The following is a 7,954-nucleotide window of genomic DNA, read 5'->3' on the forward strand; positions in this document are numbered from 1 at the left end:
CACAGAAACTGATTTGGACCGACTAATTGAATGGAGACGATGCAATACCTTCAACCGAATTAGAAACTTCATTGCCTACTGCATGAGGTTCAAGACAAAGCAGAAGGGAACCCTCAAAGCCGACGAAATCCATCAATTAGAAAAATTACTGTTCCGATTTTTTCAAACCGAAAGCTTCCCGAATGTTTCAAAGTCGATTGCAAGGAGTAAAGAAATCTCCAAAACATTGAACATCGCCAAATTGTCACCCTTCATAGAGGAAGATGGAACAATTAGAGTGAAAGCCGACTGAAGCATTCAAACCTTGATTACAATGCAAAACACCTACTATTATTGACAGCAAAACATCCAGTCGTACAAATTCTCTTGGAAAAACCGCATCGTGACAACCTAAATGAGGGCACAGAATATGTGAGAAATATGCTTCAACAAGAGTACTGGATCATCGGAATAAGAATTGCATTAGGGAAAACCAAGTCGAGATCTATTAAATGTAGACACAGAAACGCCAATCCAATCCACCCACCGATTGCAGACGTGCCCCGAGAACGACTTGATGAACATGTGTTCACATTCACTCATACCGGTGTCGACTACTTCAGATCCTTTGAAGTGAAGTTCCTACGACGTACCTTGAAAAGGTGGTGCTGCCTCTTTACTTGCTTGACAACGAGAGCAGTGCACATCGAAGTTGCACAGTCATTGGACACCGAGTCATGTCTAGCTGCTGTGACAGGATTCATTGCAAGACGTGGCTACCCACGTACCATCATCAGCGACAACGGAACAAATTTCGTTGGAGCAGCCAAAGAGCTGAAAGCATTCATGAACGAGTGGGACAAAGCTAAGATAGAAAGTGACTTAGCGTAGAAAATGATTGTTTGGAAATTCAATCCTCCCGGAGCGCCTCACTTTGGTGGAATCAGGGAAAGACTGGTTCAAAGTTGCAAGAATATCATGATTGCAATCTTGGACAACCGAAGCCTCACCTACGAGATGTGTCTCTTGCCGAAGCCTCGCCTACCGAAGCCCCACCGAAGCCTCACCTACGAAGCACCTCAATGTGTCTCGTGGAACAAATACTCAACGCAAGACCCCTGACAGCAGTAAGTGACGACCCTGAAGATTTGACAGCACCCACAACTAATCATTTCTTGCTAGGACGAGAGAACGCGAGTGCACCATTCATGCCATCCAATGAGCGCTACAATGACCTGAGAAAATCATTCAAAACGGCTCAAGCATATGCCGACATGATATGGAAAAGATGGACTCGTGAATAACTTCCACAATGGAACCAAAGATCGAAGTGGTCAAAAGAACATGTGCGAAACCTGAAAGAAGGCGAGTTAGTGTGGCTAGTAGATGACTCTGTGAAACGCTGTGAGTACAAACTGGGACGAATCATTGAGATCTTCACTGGAAACGACGGTGTTGTGAGATCAACGAGAGTGAAAAGGGCACATGGAGAGCTAAACCGCCCAGTCGTGAAGTTAGTGCCAGTATTCTACGATGGTGTTTCTGAGATCAAAAACAGGGCCGGCGATGTTGGCGCCACTTCTCCAAAACAGCTACAAAAGCCATCAGACAGCAAGAAATAAGCTTTGAAATCGAAAAAACTTAGAATTTGTCAAAACTCAAAAATGGCCAAAACTGAAAATTTTTACAAGTTGGGACCGAAATCTTGTACACCCCCATATATTTCGAAAGGAAAGTCCGAGCAACCCGAGGTTGTAGCACACGGTTAGGGTTACCTCTAAGCTACTCGTGGACCCAACGAACGTTATTGCATCAGACCTACAAGTGTGGCTCTTTGCACTTATATGATGCAAAACTGGCATTTTTCGATATTTTTTCATTTATTGTTAAATTTCTTAAGTTGTTTATTTTATGATATTTTAGGTGATCATTAAAAGTCAAATACCGTATATTCGAGGCATTTAGAGCCACGTAATAACCATCCGTGCGTATTTCAATAAAGTAAATATTGCAGTAATTTGACATTTACTATGTAAACAATGACCTAAATCATTTTCTTGATTAACCAATCAGAAACAAGTAGCAGTGATGTTATTAATAATAATTATTTGATTATTTGCTTTAACCTAATTGTTGGATTAGTGAAACTGAAGTGTATTTAGAACCATTAGAAACTGTTATACAGAGCAGTTGGCTATCAGATTGACTAAAAATTTGATTCTTTAACAACTTTAGTCTTTTTGCTAATTTTTGCTCGATCTTGAGATCTTGCAAATTTTCTGTTAGTTGAGCTTACTTTACGAGAAGTTTGCAGCCTTACTAACACTGGTTGTAGCCTTACAAACTTCAGCACGAGATTGAACATAGACTATCACTAAAGATTTTCTTAACTTCAATCAGCAAATCTAAAGTTACAGTCCTTTAATACTTCCGAGCGACTAATTATTTCTGCGAGATTGTTAGTCAATCGAACCCTTTGAAGAACCAGGCTGGCGTAAAACTCGAGAACCAGGCTGTGATATATCCATTCCGCTCAGATTCTTGAGCGGCCGCAACAAAAGCTGACGGAAGAGAAAATCTTTTCCCCAATATAAATAAGTGCCCTTAGGTTTGTTTGAAACAACAATACAAATCCTTTGAGCTAACAAAATATTCTGACTAACTGTTATCGTATTTTCCAAAAAATAAACCCGCAACTTTATGTGAGAAAAAACTAACAATTTTCTTAAACAGTAAAAAAAACATGTGTCGTTCGGATGTAGAATTAGGTTCCTTTAAATTTTCCGCAAAGCTGAAAACTTTGAACAATAAATACTATACTTTTTATATCGTGATCTCATGTTTATAAAGCTTCCATCTTAGATATTCAATTGAATTGAGCAAGTAGTATTAAAATCCCGATGTCTAGACAAGTCTACAAAATTTGATTGCGTTTCAACTGATATATACAACAATATTTTGCGCATTTTTCAACTAGAATCGACAAAGATCCAAATAAAACCCGCCAATTATAACCATCCTACAGTTTCTCATAACTTATAGAAGAAATCAACTTTGACCCTCGTTCAAAAGACTCCCTCGCTGAATTTTGTTATCTTGAGTTCGCATGAGACCTCGAAGTTCTCATTGCTCAAGACTTGTTAGAAAATTACAAACGAAAATTACAGACGCAAAACTACAAACGAATAAAGGTCGCCAGGAATGTTGGCAGGAAGCATTTTAAAATTTTCCGGTGCAATAAAATAAACCAGTTTTTGCCTCACTTGAATAGCAAACTTCAAATGGAAAGGGGCCCATAAAACGAACTTTTTTATTAATTCTTTAACTTTTATTCGCAAAATTTACTGCCCTCAGCTACTCATTTGCAAAAGTAATCTTTTTGAACACGTAAACATAAAGGTTTGCCACTTTTAAAATGGGTAAACCGTAACGATGTGTCACTTCTTTTTCTATGAAGTATCGAACATACTTGTGATCATATCAATTTTGTTCAAAATTCGGAATGCGAGTTATGATTTCCTACGCAAATCTTTTTTTTGTAACAGAAACGCCAAAATGTTTATGTGGAAAACGCAATTCCTTGTTTTCCGTATCTGGTCAATGTTTAAATTGTTCAGGAGACTAGAATAATTACAAAGAGCAAAAGAAATTATTTCTTTCTTGCTGATAATTTTTCATGAACTTGTGGCGAAAATTGGTGCTGGTGACAATGAGTTTTTAATGAATTATTTTGTAATAAAGAAGGGAGAATTTTGATGAAAGCTATAATAGTCAGCCGTGATATTCCAAACTGCGATCACAATAATGCACCTGTACTCTCACTGTAAAATAAATTACCTGAAAAGTTAAGGCGAATTGTGAAGGTAAAGTTACCTGAAATTTGTACTGTTCAGGAAAACTGCAGGTAAATTGTGCAGGGGGCTACATGCACGTTTCAGGTAAAATTACCTGCGTTTTCTGTTACTTGCAGGTAGTGTGCAGGGCCGTCAAGACACATGCACAGTTCAGGTAAATTTACCTGCACGTTTTTTAAGGTGTACGGTGCAATCTATGCCCTATTTAGTGTACCAAAGAAAATTAGGAGCTATATCTTCTAATTCAATTTCTTCTCTTTGATTAAGAGACTGATAGAAAAAAGCGGCCTGATATTTCTGACCAGATCCAGAGATTCACTATAAGCATGCTGGAAAGGAAGTAAATGCCACCTAAAAGACGAAAATATCAAAATATCAGAGAAAAGCATTTTACTTCAGCAATTTAAACTTTAAATTGACTTTTACGACTTAAATTTCAAAATGAGAAATTTTGCAAACGTAAATTTGCAAAAAAATATAAAAATTTTTTGTAAAACAAATTTTGCAGAAACAGCATTTTTAAATAGAAATATCGTTTTATATGAAAATTACAATAAAAACTACAATATGATCAGAAAAGCAATTTTCTAGAAAAAATTCTATTGTAAAAAGAATTTTTCTATTCAAAACAAATTTTAAAATTCACTGTTTTTTCTACATTGTATTCTAAAACGCATGTTTCTTAGAGCGATTTTTTTAAAATGAAATTTTTCAACGTCAAATTTTAATTTTGACATTTGGTTAAAATTCTGTTAGAAATATCAGTTTCTTGTCAAAGTTACATAACGAAACGACATTTTTGTAATAATTAAAAGACGAAAATGTCAAAGAAAAGCATTTTACTTTAGCAATTTAAATTATATGGGTTGTTTTTTAAAGCTATAATAAAAATCATTTACGTCGAATGGGAAATTGTCGGAAGTTTGCGATTTGAAGAATCTTTGTTGGAATGTTTCGAGCAGACAACTTAGGTTTGTGTTAAATATAAGATTGGGAAAGTCTACGGAAAGACATACACTCCAGTTAAAATTTGGTTCCCGAACAGAAATCAAATGAAGAAGTGGAGTAAAACAAGCTTTTGATTTGTGTGATAATAAAACGATATGATTATAACTTAAATCTGACTTTGTTCACAAGAGGCCAATGACCCCTAAGGTATGATTATGACGTAATCGCTACAATATTATGATTTAATTCAGTTGTTTTTATGATGTTTTTGTTACGATTTAGTGAATAATAGTTCGATAACGTGAAGAACTATTCTCCGAAAGAAACCTTTTTATCAGGAGTGTTCTCAATTGTCACTAAGACTTTGAATAAATATGGTCATTTCCATTTCGATTTGTGTGAAAGTGTGTATAAATATTGATAAAGTTTTGAAAAATACGGTGTAATTGGCAAAATTTTGGAATATTAGGTAAAAAAATTGCGTACTTTTTCTGCAAAAACTTGTAAAAATGGTTGAACTGTGCAGATATTATGCAAGACTTTTTAAAAATTGAGTCGATTTTGACAAATTTTTTGAAAACGATTGAAAATTAGATGAAATTTTTTAAAAATTGGATATAATTTGATCACATTGGATGAAAGTCTGGCAAAAGTTGTAAAGATTGCGAAATTTTCTGATAAAATCTGGATAATTTTCAGAAATATGGGCAAACTTGAGGAGATATTATGTATATTCGTCCGAAATAGGGTAAATATTAGGTAAAAATTGGAAAAATTTGGAAGAAAAAGCAAAAAATAAAAAAAATATACGTTTTAGTCATATGAGTTCGCAAAAGGTTGGCTTGACAGATGTTGCTAATTGCGCAGTGAGAGAGCTGGATGGTGGAGAAGAAGTTTTGTTTGAATAGGTAACTTTAATAACATATAGCTCTTGCTCGCTCAAGTGGTTAATACACAGGAGTCTTTGAAAAATTGATGAAAAAGGTTATACTTGTCCTGTATACACAAAATTTGGAAAAAAGTACGAACTTAGTTGACCTTTTGAAAAAAAATGTGTTAAACTAGGTAGAAATTGAGTAATATGGGCCAAAAATTGTTCAAAATTTGTCATTTGTGATAAAAATTTGTGCTAACTTTGGAAAGTTTTGGTGAGAAGTAAAGTGATATTGGTGATTTCTTCTTAAAATTGTGGTAAAATTTTGTTTTAAATTGGTTCCAAAATTTGGCAAAAAGGAAACTTTTCCTAAAGAAGGCTAATTTCCAGTTAAAATCGTGATGATGTTTGAGTAATGTTTCATACATTTGGTTACAATTGATACGATTGTTAAATTTTGGTGAATTTTGGTAAAAAATGAGCAAATTTTTGCAAAAATTTCCGTGTTTTTGAGGAAGAATTATGTCTTTTTTTGGGAAGAAATTGGTTTGTTGTTGGGACAACTTTGATCACGCATAGATTGAACAAAACTTTTTATTCCAATATTAATGTTACGCAACTTTTTACGATAAATTGGTTCACCTGAGATGTTTTGTCAAAATAATTAAGATGTTAAAGCGTCCACGTATCTAAAATCACGATATCCGGGGAGATTTGACAGGTATTAATAAAAACACTTGTCAGTTATTGGGTATACTTGTTTGAAATTTGAGTAGTTTTTCGAAAAATTGGGAAAATATTGGGTTTATATCAGGTCAAAGTTTTTAAAACGTGGTTAAAACGAATGTAAGATGTGGTTAGATTTTGAAAATATTGGTAAAAGTTTTGAAATATATTCTAAATGTTCGCGTAAACATCGCAGAAATCGGGGAACAAATATCGCGAGTTGTGTGAAAATGTGTATAAATTTTGATAAAGTTTTGAAAAACACGGTTTAATTGGCAAAATTTTGGAATATTAGGTAAAAAAATTGCGTACTTTTTTTGCAAAAACTTGTAAAAATGATTGAAATTGGTTTAATCGTCGATAACCTAATGAAAGTTTGTTTAAAATTGAGCAGATATTATGCAAGACTTTTTAAAATTTTAGTCAATTTTGACAAATTTTTTGAAAACGATTGAAAATTAGATGAATTTTTTTAAAAATTGGATATAATTTGATCACATTGGATGAAAGTCTGGCAAAAATTGTTAAGATTGCGAAATTTTCTGATAAAATCTGGATAATTTTTAGAAATATGGGAAAACTTGAGGAGATATTATGTATATTCGTCAGAAATCGGGTAAAAATTAGGTAAAATTGGGAAAATTCGGAAGAAAAGCAAAAAATAAAAAAATATACATTTTATCCATATGAGTTCGCAAAAGGTTGGTTTGATAGATGTTGCTAATTGCGCAGTGAGGGAGCTGGATCGTGGAGAAAAGGTTTTGTTTGAATTGGTAATTTTCATAACATATAGCTCTTTCTCGCTCAAGTGGTTAATACACAGGAGTCTTTGAAAAATTGTTGAAAAAGGTTATACTTGTCCTGTATACACAAAATTTGGAAAAAAGTACGAACTTAGTTGACCTATTGAAAAAAATGTGTTAACCTAGTTAGAAATTGAGTAATATGGGCCAAAAATTGTTCAAAATTTGTCATTTGTGATAAAAATTTGTGCTAACTTATGGAAAATTTTGGTTAGAAGTAAAGTGATATTGGTGATTTTTTCTTAAAATTGTGGTAAAATTTTGTTTTAAATTGGTTCCAAATTTTGGCAAAAAAGGAAACTTTTCCTAAAGAATGGTAATTTCCAGTTAATATTGTGATGAACTTTGAGTAACGTTTCATACATTAGGTTACAATTGATACGATTGTTAAATTTTGGTAAATTTTGGTAAAAAATGAGCAGATTTTTGCAAAAATTTGCGTGTTTTTGAGGAAGAATTATGTCTTTTTTGGGAAGAAATAGGTTTGTTGTTGGGATGACTTGGGTATTTTTGGTATAAATTAGGTAATTTTTTTTAATAAGAATTGGGCATATTTTGCAAATTTTTGGGTGGTGGTTTTTGGTAGGAATTGAGTTTTTATCAGAGGAATTGCGTATTTCTTGGCAAAAATTGGATATTTTGGCAGGAGTTCGGTTTTTTTGTAGGTTTGGTTGTTTTTGGAAGAAATTTGCTTTTTTTGGTAAAATGGTACTTTTTTGTGCAAGTTGGATAATTTTGGTCTTTTTTGAAAACTTTTGAGACGACTTTGG

This window comes from Convolutriloba macropyga, chromosome 11 (assembly GCF_964194025.1).
Source record: "Convolutriloba macropyga chromosome 11, txConMacr16.3, whole genome shotgun sequence".
Classification (NCBI taxonomy): domain Eukaryota; kingdom Metazoa; phylum Xenacoelomorpha; order Acoela; family Convolutidae; genus Convolutriloba; species Convolutriloba macropyga.